Raw genomic sequence first — 21,878 nt, forward strand, 5'->3', positions numbered from 1 at the left:
GAAATTTAACATGGAAAAAAATCGTATACCACTTTACGTACAAGGGGAATTAACATGGGAATAAATTGTGGGTCATTTTACGTACAAGGGGAATTTAACATGGGATTTTTTTTAAAAAAAATTTTTTAAAAAAAAGGGTAGGCAATTGAAAAGTCATTCTCTTTTCGAGAAATATGGGGGCCCTGAAAAGGGCCTTTGGTTTTCTTCTAATTTCTTCTATTTCTCCACCAGCTTCTTATTTTCTGTCCTACACTTTTTCTCTTCTTTTCTTTCTTTCTTTTCTCCTCCTCTTCTTTCTTCTCCTCCTCTTCTTTCTTCCTCTTCTCATTTTCTTCTTCTTTTTCAATTTTTTCGTTCCATGCTCTCATCCTTATCCTTTCCTCTTCATCCTCCTTCTCCTCCTTTATTTCTTTCAACAGATCACTGATGATTACCTTCATTTTTCGTAAGTTGTTTATCTCCATCTTCACTCGATGGGGACTATAAGAATAGTGATCCTCGTTTAGGTTAACCAACATTTGCTCCATCATTCCTAAATTGTCCAGGACGTTTTGCAATTTTTCCATTTTGTCAAGGTGGTTCGAAGCCATCTTTTTTATTCTTTGCAGAATGGTTTGAACGACGAATACTGTGGGTTCTTATACGAAAAGCGCGGACGTGATGGAAAACATCCCCCAAGACATAAAATTGATATTACCTAGATCACAACCAAACAACGCGCGGACGTGAAGGAAAACATCCCCCTACTTTCTCATTTCGTATAATAAAACCCGAACTATACTATTCACATACGCTAAGAAACAATAAACAAACCCATAATCTACTATTCACACAAACTTACGTGAGCAGTTACAAACACGAACACAAACACAAACACACATACACTCACACTATGAAAAAAGAGTTAGTGTTTATATTCACACTACTCTACCTACACACATTGGCAAATTAATAGTTATTTCTTTTCTAGAGTATTGGGTAGCCCTGAAAAGGGCTGTTGGTTTTTTTTGAACTCCAGATGCACCTATCTAATGGTTGCACCTTCCTGGCCTGACGCCGCACACGCATCTTTTTCCCCAGTCTCCTTTCACCTTTCTTCTTGGGAGTGCAGAGGCAGGATATGTGGCTTCAGAATCCCAATTTTCGGTTTCTGGGATTCTGAAATTTCTTCTTCTCTCCTTTTCCTCCTCCTCCTCCTCTTCTTTGTTTCTTCTCTCCTCATATTCTTTTCTTCTTCTTTCCTCCTCCTCTTTCATTCTTGCTTCTTCGACAATGGCCTCCGCGGCCAGTTCATTTAGTATGCGCCTGGCATATTCCAGGTGCATCTGGAGTTCTAACAGTTTCACAATTCTGGTGTTCATTCTTCTGGTGGTGTTGATCAATCAACAAGGGTAGCTAGACTGCCGAGCGAGTTTCAATTTATACTGAAAGCGCGGACGTGATGGAAAACATCCCCTAAAAAACATAAAATTGATCTTACCTAGATCATAACCAAAAAACAACAACGCGCGGACCTAAAAGAAACACTCACTCACTTTTTTTATACTACCCATCACTATTTTAAAATTTTTTATAAATCGCTTCAATAGACTATCCACATACGCAAAGCAATCCAATCTAACCCCAAATATACACCTCAAACACCAAAAAAGACATCATTTTAATCTACTATCCATACCAACGTACTTAAGCACTTACAAACACAAACACACAAACACATACCCTCACATTTTTTAAAAAAGAGTTAGTGTTTATATTCACACTACTCTACCTACACACACATTGGCAAATTAATAGTTATTTCTTTTCTAGAGTATTGGGGTAGCCCTGAAAAGGGCTGTTTTTTTTGTTTGCTATGGCAATCTTTTTAGTTTCTAAGAATGCGATGTCCTCTGAGGATAGACTTTCTGGCGATAGGTCTGCTTCTTCGGAAAGAGAAGAAGAACTCTTTGGTGTCGATACGACAATCGACAAAGCCTCTGTCAGGTTCAGGTTGTTGCTGCTGTTGTTGTTGCTGCTGTTGCTGCTGTTGTTGCTGTCTCTGAAGTCTGTACTTTTCTGTCCATTCTTCTTTCTCCCTGTTCATTTCTTCTCTGAAGAGTTCTTCTATCAGGTCTTCAGTGACTTTTAACATTCTCACATTCTCTATTTCTTCTGGCTTCGGTATCAGACTGTGTCTGACCCTATGCAAATTCACGTAGGCTTCGTTGAGCTTAGCTAGTTTAGAGCACATCTTCTTAGGAGGATGAGTCGACAATGGATGGTTAGACTGGAAACAACCCCGGTTCTTAAAGTCAAAGCGCGGACGTGAAGGAAAACATCCCCCACACGGTTTTCGAGCCGCAACGTTCAATGAGTGACATGAGAGGGATAGTAAGAAGTGAAAGAGCATCAATCCAACATTCTTCTAGCTAAACAAAAGACAAAGGCATTTTTTCAAAACACAACATTTTTTATTCAAAAATCACTTAACACTAAACAACAACTCTAACATTTTTAACAATAATCCAACAATATAACATCAAACAATTGCTTCAGATCACTAACATTTTTTTTCAATTTACAGTCTACTTTAAACAGGGCTGACAACGTTGTGATTTCCACTGTTGGAAGTCATTAGGCCATTGATGGACACTACGTTTCCTAGCTTGAGACAAAAGATAAGCATAATGGTCACAAAACCATAGATCTACTTTCACATCGTTTCTAAAAGAAGAACGAGGATCAAAATGAGTCACTAAATGTTCTAAGGAATAGCCCAGGCTGCGATGATGCAGAAAATACACACAGTACTGTCCACACACCAAGGAATCTGTGCCTTGTAATTTCACATTATTGAATCGGGTGGTTTGAGCATTTCTTCTCATAAAGTCAATGATATCGTCTTCCAAAGGGGGCAATCCGTACGAATCGAAATATTCCACACATCCTTCTTGAGGAAAGTAGACGGCTACCCAGTGGGTTCCTGGGAGATGACTGTCGTCCGTGTTGATCACGTAAGCTTGATGGTCTTTAGGTTTGCGATGAGGGAGTTCATCTTTAGCACAGACGACAGGATTCCAAGAAGCCGTATACGAACTGTGGTTCAAAAGGTAATAAAGTTCCCAGGTATCCATTGATTTGTGTGTGCTTTTTTTCTTCTTCACAGGTAATAATAAGTCGTCAATTCGATCCTGACTTTTTGCTTGAAAATGTCTGACGAATAAACGGTTATTCGTCTTGTTTCCTCACTCTGATTCAGGAGAGCTTCGATACGATGGATCTCTTGAGTGGTTAATGGTGGACAAGAATGTTCACGCAAGTCTTTATACCACTGATGCAACACGTCTTTGTTCGAGATGAGACTCCAAGCTTCGTCCAGATACTCGTCCAATTTTTCTTCTTGACTCAACATCAGGCATTTATCGTGTTGAATTTGACTGGGATGATCGTTTTGACATCCATAGCAATTTTTCTTGATCAATTCCGTCATTTTTTCGACCAAGTGTTTGGCAAAACAGGAGACTAAATGGGCTTCTTGTTCTGGCCATCTCGACTTCATCATGACAACTTCTTCGTCTTTGTCTTGAGATTCTTCTCCTTCCACGGTCTCCTCACATTTCATGTCCAAAGTTTCTCCACTAGGTAAAGAGGGATAACAGTCTTCCATGGCTTCTAATAATCTAGAATGACTTCTCTCAAACTGTTGATTTCTATGGTATTATCGAATTCTGCATACAGGATGACGTTCACTGTCGCTGGTAGTTCTTTTGCAAACTGAAGTTCCACACGAATCTGGCCTGATTTTATAGGGTGGAAATGTCCCTCGTCGCTGCCTTGGTCTGGAGTGAAATCGAAAGCCCACAAAGCATAGCCTCCTGCATACTCGTCGTACGTAATGCCGTGACTGGTGTTGGTTCCTAACTGGCCGGTGGCTTCGTACAGGGACAAGTACGATCTCAAGTAATTCATCTTCTTGTCAGTAAAGTCAGGTTCGAAAGGTCGGGTACACAAGGTCTTGCCATCGCGACTGACTTCGATTTTCTTTACGTTGAAGTGTTGAAAGTTGAAAGGATTTTCAGTGAAGGCTCCGTTGAAGGCTGAATTCGAGACCATACCAAGGATTAAACGCTTGGGTAACTGTCCTTGAAACAGATGATCTTCGATCATAGAATGCTGTCCCTTGGGAATGGTGAACGTTTTCACTTCCACACGTCGTATGGGATACTTGGCGGTCGTTCTGCTCAACGTTTGACTGATTTCGTTTCCCACTTTGGGTAACACTTCCACGCGTCGTACGTAGAGTTTGGCCTCTTCGGTTTTGCTTTTAGGAGCCTTAGCAGGATCAGCCAGCAAATGGAAAGCGGTACTGCTGCGATTCAGTCTCAAGCGGACATTCACCCCGTTCAGCAAATATTTCTCTTGCAACCACATGTCCAAATGCAAACGATCCATCAGTTCTAAACTCTTCTTTTCTATGATTTTGCTTTCTCTTTGCTCAAAGCCGGAATTGCTTCCATCCAATGCGTCGAACTTGGTCGCTTCGTCAGGTTCCCACATCACACAGGCATTGAGATGAGTATCCTTGGCATCTATTCCGTACGTCAAGAGATTTTCCAGGTAGGCACGGTAAGGGTAAGTATCCATGCTGCTGCTGACTAGTTTGTTATTCAAGTACAAATCCACTGAGCTGAACAAGGAATGCATGAAATTGTTGACGGGAGCTATATTCTCAGCGTCATCTACTCCACCATCATCCTTATCTAGAACTTGGACTTTCAAGTACAAGTAACTGCTATTTAGATCGATGTAATCTTCGGGTTGTCCTTTGATTTCAAACTCGATGGGAGCGGAATCCGTCAATGAGAAGACGGAGTGAAATTCCACCCACTGGGATTCTTGCATCGTCATCATCGTGGGGGGCATGGCAAACAGATCCAGTTCCGTCTTGGAACAGGCGCAAGACTCTCGGTGCATCATTTTTTTCTCTTTCTCAATAATCGAAAACGTCTAAGTCTCGAACGGTTCTTCTTTTCTTGGCCTTTCTCGCTTGAAGTCTGGTGAAGGGTGTTTTCTTCGTCGTCTCTTTCTGCCTTGTCCTTGCTGAATGCCTGACTCGGTAGCGTGCAGGGCATTTATAGGTGTGTCTCGGCGACCCAAAATGTCTTTGCCCGTTTGCAGCAAGACATTTTTGCCAGCCCTCATGAAGGCTTCTTTAGGGTTTTGTTTGTCGATGATGACATTTTGGAGAAATTCTTTGCCTTGCGTCAGTGCCGCATCTTTCAAGGCGTGCAATCCGCGTGTCACCATCGGTTTCAACACTGGGGCCACCGAACGAAAGGCCGATTTCAGCATATCTCCTAAACCGTGTCCTCGCTGTCGAGCAACCCCTCGGTACACTGGATACATGACTTACGAGTCGTGAGAGAACCGTTTTCGAAAATGGAGTTTCACTGTGACTTTTCCTTTGGTGAATGGAATATTTTGTCCCAAATCTCCTTTTATAGTAATGTTGACCGTATCCAAATACGACTTGCTGACCGGCAAATAGTGAGGATGGACAAATTCGCGGTGGACGTGGTAAGTGTTTCCACCTTCCTCGTCAGCGTTCGTGGCAGAATCCACTTTGAAAGGAATGACACGCAGTAACGGTACGGAAATAAAAAAAAAAAAAAAAAAAAAAAGAGGAGTCACGTCTTGCGGGGCACGTCCGATGCTTCGATGGTAAGATTGGTTGTACGCTTGCACCAGGTGCGGTAAGATGTCGATGTACTTCAGAGTGTGGTGATGCGTAAAATATTTCCACATGCGTTCTTTCAAAGTGCGTTGAAAACGTTCCACGATGCTGGCTTTGGTTTCAGGATTCTCGGTGGTAAAATAATGAATGTCACGTTTCTTTAATTCTTTTTGGAAAGCTTGGTTCAGAAATTCGGTGCCTTTGTCCGTTTGCCATCAAAGAGGGTGACGACCGCTTTGTTTCAACACCCGTTGCAGGGCTCGCACTAACTCGTTGCTGGATTTGGAAGTCAAGGGCACGACCCAAGCAAATTTGGAAAAGACGTCGATGACACAAAACAAATATTTGTAGCCGCGATTGTAGCTGGCCAAATGAGAGACATCGGCTAAATCGGCTTGCCATTGATGATCGATGCCTTCCACTCGGGTGCGACTTCTGGCAAACTTGCGTCGAATGGGTTTGTGTAAAGTGTAGGTAGCTTGTTCTTGTAACCATCGTTGCACTTGAGGTAAACGGAGACTTTTCAGTCGCGTTTTGGCAGTACGATACAATTTTTGAACTCCTGCGTAACCTGCAGGATGGGAGGGATCGTAGTAAATGCTGGCTAAGACTTTTTCCATTTTTTTTGTGTTTGTGTGTTAATAAGACACCCACTCTTGGAGGATGCTACTCTTTTTCTCTTGGGGTATTTTCTTGGATTGCAATGCTTTGCGTGTGCGACCGGCAATAGGTGTCGAAGAGGAGGATGTCTGAGCGGGGGATATCGGTTCTTGTTTCACTTCTGTCTTCACTTTCTTTTTCTCTTGTGATGAAGAAGGGGTGGCCATCATCTTTTTAATCCATCCAATTCTGGAGGTAGGTGGTGTTGTTAACTTGCGTACTTTTTCTGGTGGAGTTTGAAACCCTTCTTCTTCTTCTCCTTTTTCTGTCTTGGTCACTGGTACTTGTACTTGTACTGGTGATGGTGCTGAACTTTTCATCAAGGTCTTAAAATCTTTCAGAGTGGGTAGAGCTGTTTCGTCTAAAGCTTTCTGGTGAAAGAGTTGCAGTCGTTGCAAGAGTTGACCGTACTTTTGCGATTTTTCTGTTTCGGACAAATCTTGGCGATCCATTAAGGACTGCAGTTCGTGTTGTAACTGGGACATCTCGCTCAGATTGGGATTGGGAGGTAAATGCGGGGTGCGTTGTTCTTGCCACCGATGGTATTCCATCCGTCGTTTGTAAGGCACTAAAGCTAGTTTTCGTCCTTCCATGGGGTTGTCAGCGGTCGATTCTGAGATCTTGAGACTTCCGAGGGCCTTTTTATCTTGCTCCCACCAGTCCTCCCAACATGGTTCCCAAGACTCCTTTCAGTATGGGGCCTAACAAGAGAGGCAAAATACCTCCACGTTGCACTAACATCTTTTTTTAACGAATGGGAATTTTCTTTTGAACCATTTGGCGAAGAACGTGACGATGTTTGCCTAAGCATTGTTTCTGGTGTTTGGACAAAGGGATCGTGCCTTTCAAAACGTTCAAACAACATTCGCACACGGTATCGATGACCTCTTTGGAGGCCGTTTGAATGAGTTTTTTTCGTAGGGGTGGAGAAGCTTTGGACAGGACAGATAACATGTCCCCAAGTTTGGCTAAACGTGGTGGCAGTCCTTTCCTTTTCTTTCCTTGGGGTTTTCTGGAGGGTGACATCTTTGAGTCTTCAGGAGCACCAAAAAAAACACTGATACCCTACTTGGTCACAGGCCTTTTTTATACTGGAACGCGTCGCCACTGATTGTCTTTACGTCGTATCAGTTTGAGGACAGGCATGACACGTCGTGCAGGGGTACGTAACGGACTAAATCGAGCCAGTTCTTGCTTGGACAAATCCAGTAAACTTTGTAACATGCCCGATCTTTCTTGGACTTTGATTTTGGGAGAAGGTACTTTGTGAGCAGCAGCCACTGCCACTAAATTGGAGGATCCTGCCACTGGGGAAGTTCTTTTGGGGGTCATCAACGGAGAAGTTCTTGGTGTGATCAACGTCTCCAAGTACTCTTCAGTTCTGGGTGTCATTAACGGAGAAGTGGATAAACGTGAGGCTGCCGAAGACGCAGTCACCGCTGTGGCAGGTCGTGGTTTGCGAGTGTAAGGTTGCGTCCTGGCCGAAGTACCTCTCTTGCGACTAGTTTTCTTCTGTGGACTTTTCTTTTTCTGGGGACTTTTTTTCTGTTTCTTTTTCTGGGGGCTTCTTTTCTTTTTCCGGGGTGGTGTCTGGTCAGAGGAGGGTCCTGCCACTGGAGAAGTTCTCCTTGGGGACCTGGTCTTTTTCTTCTTCTTGGGGCTTCGTTGGACTTTTTTCTTGGGTATAACTTTGGGGGCATTAGGATCCCATCTTAAGAGAGAGCGAATGATGACCCCTCCTAGAGTACCGCTCCCTCCAGGTTTCAAAATGATTTGTTTTTTGGTTTGAGTGTCGATACGGGGATCGGCCAGTTGGACCAAAGCGACTTTGTTTCGATCGAAAAAGCGTTTGGTTTGATGAGGAATCTGAATGATTCCTTGGAGTATTTGACGTGCCGTCACCGTGAACCATCGTAAGACTTCTTTGAGACTAGCTTCTAAGACACGGGCTCGTGTTTGTGGATTTTTTTCTCGACTGATGCCATACAAGGCACGAATCAATTTGACGGGAAGATGCGACTGAAGGGACGTCATGTTCACACTGTGTGAGACAGACGAAAAAGGGTCTGAGGTTTTTATAGATTTTTTTATGGGGAGTGAAATGAAGTCGAGGACGGAGACGTGTACAGGACAGTCCCTCCGTCTTGGCACCAGTGGTGAAACAAGTGGGTACGAAATCGCAAATCCTCGGGAGTCGTAGGTTTCAAATCGACGAGTAAATAGGCGTGTGGCGTTTGAGTGGCATCGTCGTACGCCTGAGTCAGCCAAGGCGTTCCTAACTGTTTGGCTAAGACTTGCACTTGCGATTTATCTCGAGGGCTTTTAAACAAGACCACGTAATGCGCATTGAGACTGATGGTGCGATGGGCTTTACTTTGTTGAAACAAATTTTGGGTGATGTAAACGACACTGGCATTACGGTGATGCCCTTTGCGCGTGAACCACAGTTTAATTTCTTCTTCGTCTTCTCCTAACATGTCGTCGAAAATGACCAAATGGGTTTGACGGGAGTCAGAGACGATGCCGTCGTCTTCTTTAGGAATGCCTTCCACAAACACGATGGAATCGCCTTGACTTTCTCGCAAGAGGTTATACGCCGATTGCCACTCTTTGTAACACCACACGATCCGTTGAGGTGGCCGATCGATCAAATGATGTTTATGTTCGATCAAACGTTTGACGAATTCGGTTTTGCCTGAACCGCTAGGTCCAGCAATGAGCATGTTAAAGGGATGGCGATGATACAAAGCCTCCCAACTGGCACGATCTAAGTGTTCGTCGATGACTTTGACAGTAGAGGAAGAGGGAGCAGAGACAGCAGAGGTAGCCATTGTGTGAGAAATGTCACTTGTGACACGAAAAACAAACAAGACAAGAGTTTATATACTTTTTCAGAACACGTTTATTGAATGTTTTTTTTCAAACATGAATACGAAAGACAAAAATACATAAAAGCCAAAGGCTTAAGTACAAGAATAAAAGGGACATGATAACCATTAACGTGGAATAAAAACAAGTGTCTGTACAACAACATGTTTTGGGTAATGTTCTAACCAGTTCTATAGTAGGGGGTAAGGTCACACAAGTGTCCTCCCGAAAGGGTCTTTCAGGCCTGTCCACGACAGTCCCGTCCTGGGTGACGGGTTCTTCTGGCACCGTCACTAACACGGGTTGAAAAGTAACTTTTTTCCTTGAACAACTCTCGTGCATACTGGGCCACTTCTTGGGTCCAAGCCTCAAAACCCCATTCTTTCCAGGCACGGACATCTGTCCAATGGGGATGTAAGTCACAAGCTACACACACATCGTCATACACGTCTTGGGTAGCTAAAAGTTGACGAATCTTTTTTTCCTGTTGAGGTCGAGAAGTATCCAGATGAAAACGCAAGGCTTTGAGCAAAAGGAGTTTTTCGTGACCATTTAAGGCCATTGAGGTGGTAAGTACTGATCGTAAAGAGTCCACAAAGAATCGGCTGGTAAACGAAATCCCAGAAAACAAGTCACTAAGACACACACCACTTGTCGTCCCAAATTGAATGGATACAGTTCTTGTAATAATCGATGGTAATGATCCACGGTTTGAATATGGTCATTGAGTTCCTTCCATGGAATCTGTTGAATAATATGTGACATAATCCGTGGCATGGCAACTTGATTTTATAGTGTCTTTGTTTCGGAAGTAATAAAGGTAATTTCTAACCAAACATGTTCGTTTTCCGGTAGGGAATTTAAATGTTACATACTGTAACTGAAACGTCAGAGTTTGTCTAGATGTTTCGTCTTTTTCTAAGCAGATTCCATGTAACAAATGTTGGTAATCCTTTAACTCGTCTTCCTCAATACGTTGCAGTAAGTGAATCTCGAAGTAACCAAAATTACGAACGTCTAGTCCATCATCATCCCCAAACTGAAAGTGTTCAACAAGGTCTGACCACTGAAAAAATTTCTGACGAATCAGTCCTCTTATACCATTCAGGTACCAGTGGTTAAAGATCTGGTGACGTAACGGATGCAATTGTTCTTTACGTTTCACTTGTATTTTCACCAGCTCTCGGTAAATCCTTTCTCTCAACTACTCAGGCAAGCCCAAAATGTTCTCTTGTAAAGTATCCATAAGTATATACACTGTTTTTGGAATCGTTTGGTGGTGGCCAAGAACCTCGTTTAACTTTGTGCCTAATGTAATATCCACTCATAATCAGTCTTCTTGTACTTTGGAACAGAGCATAATTTAAAAACGGATGAATCACTTTGAGTTTGCGTTTCACTTGTATTTTGATCAGTTCTCGGTAAATGCGTTCTCTCAACTCCACAGGCAAAGCACGAATGTTCTCTAGCAAAGTATCCATGAATAGGTCATACTAAATCCTCTTTGGTCTGACACAAGACATGTACTGTTTGCACAAACATGGTTTTACTTCAGTGTCGAATTTAAATCCTTTAGTTACTAATTTGCACATTACAATTCGTTCAGAAGTTTCCTCTTTCACTAAGTTGACATTGTGTTCAAGATGTTGGTAATTCGTTAACTCTTCCTCTGGAATTCGATGCAGTAAGTTTACAATGATGTAGGTAGAATCGTCCATAACAAACCAATCCTTTTTAAAACTAGAGGATCGTTCATCAATGTCTGTCCGATGGAACACTTTCAGTTGAATCAATCCTTGTATAGCCTTCAGGTACCAGTGGTTCAAACACCGGTGACGTAACGGATGCAATTGTTCTTTACGTTTCACTTGTATTTTGACCAGCTCTCGGTAAATGCGTTCTCTCAACTCCACAGGCAAAGCACGAATGTTCTCTTGTAAAGTATCCATGAACAGATTATGGTAAGTTACTTCAATGTCTCGGTCCCACTAAGGGTAAGTAATGACAATTCGGTGACCATCGAGCATGTTCAACGTAGGCCGAATCTTGCGGTTCCCAGTGGTGAAGTGACACACCGCAACTGAAGCACTTGACTTTATCTCCTTCGCCCAAGTAGAAAAATCCGGCTCTGGCTAATTCTTCGGGGGTCGGTCCTCCCAGATACTTAGGCCATTTTCCTTTGAACGATTGAAGACGATTTTCAAAGTCGCAGTATTCCGACAAACGCACAGGGAACGAATATTCGTCTTTCACAGGTTCGTTTCGATGAGGGTTGAGTGACATGGGCAGGAGTTTGCTCAGGGCTGGATGACATCCGTAGGGGGGTAGACGTGAAGGTGAACATTCCCCTTTAAACCCAGTAAAGTGTCCAAGAGGACGAGCGGCATCACTTTCGCATCCCACAGGTATGACACGCACAGCATCCCTTTCCATGATAGGGGTAGTGACACTAAAGTTCCCATGATGCTTTACGGCATCGCTAAGGTCACAGCGTACAGCATCGTACCCATCGCAAGGCTCACAATCGCATTCCACTTCCGAAGCCTCACACTTGAATTGTGCCTTTCTAAACAACTTGTTCTGTGTTTCTCTGAAAGTATTCATCTTGTTCGCTCGGTCTTGGTAGTCACAATGAACTATCGATCTTGACCATAGCCCCTTTTTATACTAGTCGCAATGCAGTCTCCAGCTTGTACATCTTTCCTTTTTTATGTTTTTTATGTCTTGTTCTGGAAGGTACCGTCTCTAAGGTACCGTCAACATTGTACCGTAGTGTGATGGGCGGAAAGGCCATAGAAAGGTAAGGGCAGTGCGGAGACCATCGAGTATGTTCCAGAATAGCTGAATCTTTATAGATACATAGATCCATTCGTAACTTCAGTCCGCAAGCGAAACACTGTACCTCGTATCCCAATCCTGACTCAGGTCCCAAGTAGACAAATCCTGTTCTAGCTAAAACATGCGAAGAAGGTAATCCTTCCCTATCCGTAGGCCATTTCTGAAACGTGTCCAATCGACGGGCACAATCACAATAGTCAGGTAAGAAGACTGGAAAATGGTAGGGTTTGAACTTGGAGTTCTCATCGGGTTTCTCACTCGATTCTTGCTGTGGCGAAGTCATCTTTCTGGTGGGTGACTATCCTCTTACAACCAGTGTTTTATACCAACGTGTCCATACGGTAAGGTGAAATGATTGGGAAGTCGAACTCGCTTCTGGTACACGATTTGATAGACTTTTTCCAAGGGTCGACTGACGATGTGGTGAGTGGGTAAACGTACAATCTTGTTCGGTTGATAGGTGGTCACTTTAAAGTTTCCATCCTCTCCCGATTGCAAGGCTTCTTTCAATACCCCAAAGTTGACCACTCGACTGGTACGATAATTCAGAGTCAGTCCTTTCACTTTGCACGTCGTGTGCACTTCTCCTTGTTTGTCCCGGTATTCGTAGCCATAATTTTTGGGGCCGCCACTGACGAAACTTAGAATCTTGTCGTCGGGATGCTCGTCTGTCCAGGCTCCTAAACGGTCTCCTTCGATGTTACGGTGCTGTTGACTCGGGCGATGGATGTAAATGCAACTGTCCGTGTCAAAGTACAGGACGCGTTCTTCTAACAGTTCTAAAGCTTCGTACAATTTTAAGCGAGCATGAGCTGTCACGTAAGCCGCAATGATGACATTTCCAAAAGGGTCGTCTTGTACAAAGTCCAGATCTTCTTCGTAATTGACCAAGATCAAATTCTCTCGAACGACGTCCACGTGTTTCATGTATTTGGTTTTGTCGTGAATCATCTGGAAGTAGCGGGAAGGTTCTGTCAAATATTCCGTCTTGGGTAAACACGGTCGTTGTGCCATTTTACCCGACAAGCAGTTTAACATCACTTTGGCAAACGATCGCCTGCCTTCGTTTTTCTCGATGTGGTCTAAAGTGATGCCTTCTTGTTCGTAGTATTTCTCTTTGAATTGTATTTGGTCTTCGGGAGTGTGACACCAGGAAGGATAGCCGCTGGCTTCTTGCTTCAGTTTCAAAAAGGCATCCACGTAGTCAGCGAAAATGCCTTTCTGAGTAGGGTCACCCTTGTGGTATTGTTGTGTCTTGGGAAAGTGGCAAATTTCGTACACTTCTAACAGTTGGTATCCCATGTCCAGAGCTTTGAACAATTCTACGCTGACCCAGGTTCCCGTCAAGACACGTTCTTCCTGGGTGTGCTGGCAAGGCCGGTCCTGGTTGCACGTTTCGGCACAAGTACGGCACAAGGGAAACATCAGTTTGCCTTGACAATGGTGAGGTAAGACGGGATGGTATAGGTTCGTGGGAGGCAAAAGTTTACACTTGATCAAGCCTTCGTATTGTCGAATGTTTTTCAGGTCGATGTGTTCCGTCAGCAATTGCGGGTGCCCTACAGGAAAGCGACAATATTTGCACACGTAGGGATACAGCGAACACACGTCCAAGTATTTGATTTCTTCTCCTTTCTCTTCGTCGGCTTGGTACAGCAAACAGGTGGCATTGGTCCTTCCTCCGTACAAACTATCCCTCGGGTTCAGCGGGTCCATGAACTGGTAACTTTCCACGAGGCGTTTAAACTCGGGATCGGTTTTCATACGGTGATCGTACTCGTGTTCCCACATTTCCACCACTTGGTATCCTTCCTGTTCTAACTTTAGGCGTCGCTGACAAGTGTCCTGGTACAAGTCTTCCATGGTTCGTTGCAAAAACTGATTTCTAGTGCTACGGTCAGGGTAACAGACGGGACATCCGTGAAATAAGCAGCCGTTAAATTCGTACACGATCTTAGGGTTTTCTAAGTCCCAGCCATCTACCGAATACGTTCCGATGGTCTTTTCACCCCCTCCGTTGCGGGCATGCTGAATCCATTTGTCTTCCTTGTCGCACAAGTAATGTAACCAGCGTAGGGCTTTGACCGAGTATTGACGCTTGACATAGTGGGTCGTTTGTGGGCTGATGACAGCTGCGGTGTTTTCAGGCATGAATCGTTGTCGATACACTAAGGAACACGCTTTGGCAATGGTGCAAGCTTCTTTCAAAGGATCGACCCCTCCGTGTTCCATGAACAGTTCTCGAAATTTTCCACAGCAACGTCGTAAAATGTCCACGTCGGAACGACAATACTTTAGCATTTCTTCTTGAAAGTCGAAAGGGTCCGAGGCGTGAGCCTGGTACCAAGCGTAGAAAGCTTCTCGTTGTTCGGTACGCATGTTGTCGGGGTCGTAATAGTGAGCCTCAGGTAAATGGGGTAGAACGGCGTGTTGATTGGCTTCCGTATTGAAAAAGTATGGAAAGTACCCTTTAGCCATTTCTGTCATTCCAAACGTTTTAGGCATTCGACTCAAAGGCATGGCCAAATAGCTCATCGAATATTTAAACTGTACTTGTCCCATTTGCATGAAAATGATTTTGGCTCCGTTCAAAGTCACTTTAGGACGTTCGGTGCCATGTTCCGTATAGTATCTGAGAAGAAACTGTCTATCGTATCCGGAAAAATTGTGAGCCATCACCGTGGCATGACGATGACAATCTCCGTAACGTTCGATGTCCTCTTGGCTCCACGTCTTGTCGATGGGGTCTAAGACCCATTGGGCAAAATCGGCTAACGTGTTCGGTCCCCGAAAGATTTTTTCACGCCCTCCAGGAATCTTGCTGCAGTGAGGGCAATGACTGAAGATAGGTTCTTGAATGCACTTCTCGCACGCTTGATGAGCCACGCAGAAATTAGGGATGTGAATGCCAGTCTCTTGCATGCATTCGAAATCGAAAAAGATGAAATTGCCTTTCTTCTTGTGACCGTCCTCTTTCTCTGGTGGGGGTTGGTATTTTTGCACGTAGCATTGGTGTTCCAAGTCCACGATGTGGTGACAAATGTGACATTTTTTCTTTCCTCGACATACGTGTGCCTTGGCAGTATTGGTACATATGCTTTGTCCACAGGTAGGGCACAATCTCAGGAGTTGACAAGCACATTTCTTCTGTGAACCTTGCGTTTTCAAATGTTGTTGGTAACAGGTAGGGCTGACAAACGTGCGCAGACAAGTTGAACAAGGCACTGGTTCTTCGCTCAGACAGGGTGGAGAGGCCAAACATCCTGGACATTTCATTCCACAATGCTTGTGTTGCTCTCGATTGTTATAATCATAATCACATTTCTCACAGTAATATCTGTATCCCAGGAATCCAGTGATGGTGGTAATGGTATCGAAATGGTCATCGTGATAATAAACATGAATGTATTTTCCGTCCTTAAAATCTTGGCCTCGAAACAACAGAGGCCCGCGCATTTCTTGAGGGTGCACTTTCAAGGTGTAGCGTGGAGCTAGGACATCTTGCAATTTTTGCATCTCAAGAATGGCACAGGGTGTGTCTTTGGACAGGCCAGCTTGTTGCAACAGGAGTTGTGCTTCGTTTCGTTGTTTGGCTCGATAGGAACGTTGAATAGTGTTCCAGGTTCTTTTCCATTCTACCGTGTCGTTCTTGTTGGCATAGGTTCGTCCCACCACGATGGCACGAGCTAAACACACCTGGTCATGAGTGTTGTTAATTCGGACGAGACTCTTTTTGGTGTTGCGAAGGTCGTCCACCAATAACATCTTTTTGCGTCCAGTTCCTTGAGGAGGAGAGACGTGGGTCATGTCCAGTGTGGCTTTTCCATCGGTGATGTCAAACTGATCATTAGATTGTTGTACGTGTTGAATCTTGTCCATGACTTTGGAAGCAGTCAATTCTGCAGGGGTGCTAAACTCGATCCAAACAGAGGATTTCAAACCGTCGTGTTGTATGGAAAGTCTCAAGCGATCGTCTTCTTTGGGTTGACATTGTCGCTTGAGTGCAGTGAGCAAAGAATCCCACACCCCAGTGATAAACACTTCTGCTTTCTCTAACGGCACTTCAGCCTTGAAATCTTTAAACTTCACCGTGTATTTGTAAGCCGTGGTTCTAAATTTTCTAGAGGAGCGCTTTTCCGTCTCTCGAATGGAATAGTACTTTTCAGGGTTGACTAAGGGTGGTGAACTTGGTTTAGAGGTTTCAAATTCTGGTTCACTCATGTCCTCTTCAAAATCACTGGCATGAATTTGTGCCAAGATTTCAGCCCTGGTACGAGGCGATAGATCACGTTTCTGCCTCTTACTTTCTTCTTCTTCTTTCTTCTCGAATGAATAGGATCGTTTCATCTTGAGTGCAAAACGTCAAATGACTCAAGTTTAAACACCATAGACTAATTTATAGTCGTGGCAGACCAGCGTATATAAAAGGGTGTGTGTCTTGTCCTTTCACTATTCATTTCACTCTCAAGCCGAGTACAACGATGGAAGAGACTAACCAAATCGAACGTTTCGTCAGAGCTTTGCGAGGGGTCATTAGAAAATTCTCTTCAGACCAGCCCACGGACTACTCTCCTTCCTTTCGAGATAAAAGTCAGGATACTTGCTATATCTGTCAGAAGAAAGGGCATTGGTCTTCAGAGTGTCCAGACCGTCAAAAAAGAACAAAAACAGGGGCTAAAAAAGACAAAAGTCAAGATACCTGTTATTATTGTAAAGAAAAAGGACATTGGTCTCCAGATTGCCCAAAAAAGAAACAAGAGGAATCAGAAGAAAAGAGGGATTCTTCAGAGGAAGAGAGGGATTCTTCAGAGGAAGAGAGGGATTCTTCTGAGGAAGAAAGAAGACAGGTGAAGAAAAAGAAACAGGAGAAGAAAAGAAGAAGGGAAGAAAGCGAGGAGGAAGAAGAGGAAAAGAGTGTGAAGGTGAAGAAATTAAAAAAAAACAGAGAGACTAAACAAGGAGAAAGAAGAAGTCAATGAACTTTTAATTAAATTGTTCTGTTGTGAATTGTGAATTGGATTGTAAAAAAATGGAGAAAAGAATAAATTAATGATACAAGGTAAGTGTCTTTGAGTTTTGATTTTAAAATAAGAAGCTACACTCACGCACTCATACACAGACACGTACTATAAGGGTAAAATGGGTGGGTTTTTTGAGTTATTGGCAAATTGAAATTGTATTTCTTTTCGAGAAATGTGGGTGGCCCTGAAAAGGGCCTTTTTATTTTGGTGTAGGGGTGAGTTTAACCAATCAACTTTAACTGCCTTAAGCCTTTGCCACGACCAAGGCCTACTTCTGGACTGCGTAATGTTGATGATGATGATTGGGTTGAAATCACTAAGGGTGGTACGGTAGGCTTAGTCACAGGGTTAACGTGTTTAGCTCGGGAAGGTCGTATTCTCTTCGGTCGTAATAAAGAAGTCTGATACATTTGTTTCAGACTTCTTAACTCGGCTAAAATGTCCAACAGTACCGTGGCGGTTTGATTTTCACCCTCTTGTTTCTTTGCTGCTACTTCTTCTTGCTGTTGTTGCTGTTGTTTTTTTCTTACCTCTTCTTCTTGCTGCTGTTGCTGTAGGAGAAAAGCTTGTTCCGCTTCCTTTTGTCGTTGTATAAATTTCTCCAATTCTTCTTTCTGTCTCTGTCTAAAATTCTCCACTTGCGGTAATGAAGAAGGTAACGAAGGTTCCGGAACAAATTCTTGCGAGGTAAGAAACTCCACAAAATCCCAGTTCACCTCTTCTGAAAGTAAGTCCGGGTTCCCTTGGGCAGTCTCCCCTGCTGGTGCACCCCAATGGATCGTTTTCTGAGTTTCCGTCATGTTGAATCACTGTCGCATAGATTGACTGCACACAAGCGCTAACGAATCTATATAGACCACGTGACTTCACAGACTGTTCTCTTCGGATTGGATGCGAGCTGACTGAATTTTGTAACGCGTGTTTGGATTGGTGAATGAACTCAATCCGTTTCAATCCTACCTCTACCTATAAATAAGCGCAGTTCACTGCATTGATTCACCTGTTCTCGTCGCTTCAAGATGTGGACCACAGTTGAGTCATCCACCCTTGTGTCTTCCATGATGTTTAGGACGGATATGCTCATGTATGTCCGATCCAAGTGGACCGTTGTCCACAGGACAAACACCAGTCTGTGGATACGTAGGACCTACGTTAAAAGACAAGGATGCCTGAAAAGAGCGCTGATTTACGGGCCAACAGTGAGACGCAGCCTAAGAACAAGAAGAAGACCAATGCGGTGCCCTTTATGTTAATGAATACATTAACATAAACCCAAAGGCCCTTTTCAGGGCCCCCATATTTCTCGAAAAGAGAATGACTTTCCAATTGCCTACCCTTTTTTTAAAAAAAAATTTTTTTTAAAAAATCCCATGTTAAATTCCCCTTGTACGTAAAATGGACCACAATTTATTCCCATGTTAATTCCCCTTGTACGTAAAGTGGTATACGATTTTTCTCCATGTTAAATTTCCATTGTACGTAAAGTGGCCCAGGGGTCTCTGTAATGTTATTTTGCATTGTACGTAAGGTGGCCCTATTCACTACTCCCACTCGACCAGAGAAGTCAATGGCAATTCATAGCGGAAGAAGTGTATGGACCCAAATCTCAAATTTATACCTGCAATTTTTCACGTCCAAAGGTCATCTTTGACACCACGTGATTCTCACAGTGCAAACATAAGCACTTTTCCTAGATGATAATGCTGCAAACCAGTGTGTACGAAACAAGCTGATGCAACTGAAAATAGTTGTCATCTAAGCCGTTTTTGAGATGTTTTACTTGCCCCGAACCCACGTGTTTAATGCTGTAGAAGGCTAGATCTTCTTAGTAGCCGACTAATGGTATTTCACTATCAACATACTGCAGAGTAACTATGGAATGTGTACATGCCTGATATCAATTTCAGGAAGAACACAAGCCCGAAACACTTAATTCAGAAATATATCCTTATCTCTAATTAGTAAATAATACAAGCTGAAAAAGTCACACCATAGCATTAAGTTACGAAATTTACCACGGGCCAATTTAGGAAACTAGCACGTGCCACTTTATCACAATAGGCCATGCATGCAATGTTGAATGGCAGGTACAAATAGCAAAATTCAAGATGGCGGAAGTTATACGAAACTTTTGGCAATAAACAAATATAAATATATATCAGTAATTTTCAGTTCTGTTGCCACTGTTGTATGGTTGTATTAGTCTCCGTTATGGTAACTAAATGTGTAATGTTTATGTTGCTAAAGAGTCGTTACCTAGTACTGTCATTTTCATCCATTATGTTTGGTTATTTTTTTTTTTTTATTTTTTTTTTGAGGTGGGAGGGATTGGGAGGTGTGGCTTGTTTGAGAGATTGCGCAATTGTATGGTTGCGCTTTAATTGTTTGAGATACTTTAATTAAATGAAAGTTTCGTCGATTGTGCTTAAACGTTATTTTACATTAAGTTTCAACATTTTCTAATTTACCGACTTTCCTGTCATGCAGCATTATTGCTTTAAAATAGGTGATGCTGGGGTCGGGTGGTTGGGATTACGTTGATAATGCAACATATACCTATTTATGCAATGCAATATTTGGAGGTCTACAGTTTTAACATTTCTGTCTGTCAGGAGGTGGTGAAGACGTACTATCTTATCCTCTCCTTAATGATTCTGATTATTGTTATCTCGAACATGATCAACCACGATGGCATTGCCTGGAGCGAGTAACAATAAAGCAAAATATGAAATAAATGGATGGAATAACAGAGATCTCAGCAGAGATATTTAATAGAATAACACGATCCCCCAAATGTAGTATCCAATAATTTAATTACGTAAAAAAAATGAAATGTGAATGATTAACTCTGTCTTAGGAGTAGAGGTACAAAATTTATACAAAAATGAATTAACCATTTTGTTATACTGATAGAACAAATTTGATCATATAATCGAGTGAGTGATTAATCTCAGATTGCCAACATGACATCATCAGCTGTTGCACCGTTCTTTTCCAAATAACTGCTGGTGATAGGTCTGTGTTTCCGTATTTTTTCTTTCTCTCTCTCTCTCTCTCTCTCTCTCTCTCTCTCTCTCTCTCTCTCTCTCTCTCTCTCATCAACAGTTTTGTTTGCAGGCTTTGCTGCTTTTCCATTGTGGAATACAGGTATGGAGCTATTTTCTTTTCCTTCAAAAGTAAAATAAAGTATCCAACCTAAATACATGGCAGGTTTTTTCTTCACCTAAGATCAACAATATTCATACTTTTTATGTCACATATTGTCTATCGAAATTAAACAGAACTAGCTATAGTCATTTCGCACCAATACTTGCTTACAATCTATAGATGTGAATTCATGTTTTTCTAGCTGTCATTACAACAAGACCATGTCATAATTAAACCTCTCAGATGCTATTACTGACCAGCTGTGGCTATAAATCTCCTGCTGAACTAGACCAGTCGGTACACATTACTAGATTCTCGGTTGAAGAAAATTCACAACATAATAACACGAATAATGGACTTCAGTCCTTTTCCTACCGACGTTCATTTGCTCATTAGCGATTCATATACATACATTTTAAGGCAAATGAATCAAATGAATCACAAGGATAGACCGTGGCAACAAATACCTACACTCTAGGATCACATCGGGAGATAAGTCCGACAAGTATACTGCATCAATTCACCCTTTCATATATGGCATATATGGCACAATAAACACTACCGGGAGCGAATGTATAGTCCTTTTTGCAAACTTGACGTCCACCGTCTGCCTGTACAATCCCACCGCTTGACATATTTCTATATACTGAGGTTGGATAACTACAGCCCGTAACATACAGCACGGTTGCCGTCTCACCATTCATCTTAGATATCGCTGATTTAGTCAACTCTACTGTTTTACGCTTCGAAACAGTACGCAAAGTTGCTGATTTAATCGTTGTCGGAGGATACTTTCTACAGCACTTCACAACGTGGGCTGGCTTGTTGCAGCTGTAGCATAAGAGAACTTCTTTATCACAGAAGGTACCCTTATTTTTCCCCACTCCCTGGGTATTCCCTGTCTCACGGAAACAATCACGGCTGTGATTACTTGCCCATGGTCTCCCACCGTTCTGACCATTTCGTTTTTGGGGTCAGCCCCCGATGGCCTTACTCAGTCCACTGATGACGGGTTGGTCCCATCCACCCCACGTGATTCGACGCGAGTACGTACTCTCGTAACTCTCGGCCATCACGTTGATATCTTCCAAGGTTGAAAACATACTCTCGGCTAGGAACAATTATGTCTTTCCGAAACGTACTTAAATGTATTCTTTCAACACGTATAAAAATTACCCGTATGCGTGCGCGAAACTCCACCTGTGTTTCTGTATTTTTTCACAACTCTGAAGACTTTTCGCGACGAGTTAGGTTACGATCGGACCCATTTAGCTGAATTTGTGGAGCGACGTTTTAGAAAACCGAAAGAGCAACAAACGCCGGGGCCAGAGAAAGAAGCAAAAGAATGAGCAGCGGAGCCAGAGAAAGAAAGGAAAGACAAGCAGCGGAGGGAAAAAAGGAGAAAGAGCTTGATTTGGCCAGTCTGCAAGCCAAAGAAAAAAGCAAAAGAACGCAAACATACGTTAGTTATGGAGAGGTTGTGGATCGAAGCCGAGGCTAGGAGGGGTGAACATCTGAATGAAATTTTAAGACACACAAGTAGGCTATCTGAAGACAGAAGACCGATACATCTGATCATGCCCATGTTCAAAGACAAGGAAGAAATCATAGACAAATTGTTGACGCAA

The 21,878-nt window shown here is 42.9% G+C and overlaps 2 protein-coding genes across 2 annotated transcripts in view; one reads left to right on the forward strand and one right to left on the reverse strand.

Moving 5' to 3' along the window:
* LOC149773746 (uncharacterized) overlaps window positions 1-21,878 on the reverse strand; it is a 33,090-nt gene that overhangs the window by 10,578 nt on the left and 634 nt on the right. The gene's annotated exons all lie outside the window — the stretch shown is intronic.
* LOC149773747 (uncharacterized) overlaps window positions 1-21,878 on the forward strand; it is a 54,929-nt gene that overhangs the window by 5,311 nt on the left and 27,740 nt on the right. The gene's annotated exons all lie outside the window — the stretch shown is intronic.

This window comes from Sinohyriopsis cumingii, unplaced genomic scaffold (genome assembly GCF_028554795.1).
Source record: "Sinohyriopsis cumingii isolate HCF-2022 unplaced genomic scaffold, ASM2855479v2 utg000615l, whole genome shotgun sequence".
Lineage (NCBI taxonomy): Eukaryota > Metazoa > Mollusca > Bivalvia > Unionida > Unionidae > Sinohyriopsis > Sinohyriopsis cumingii.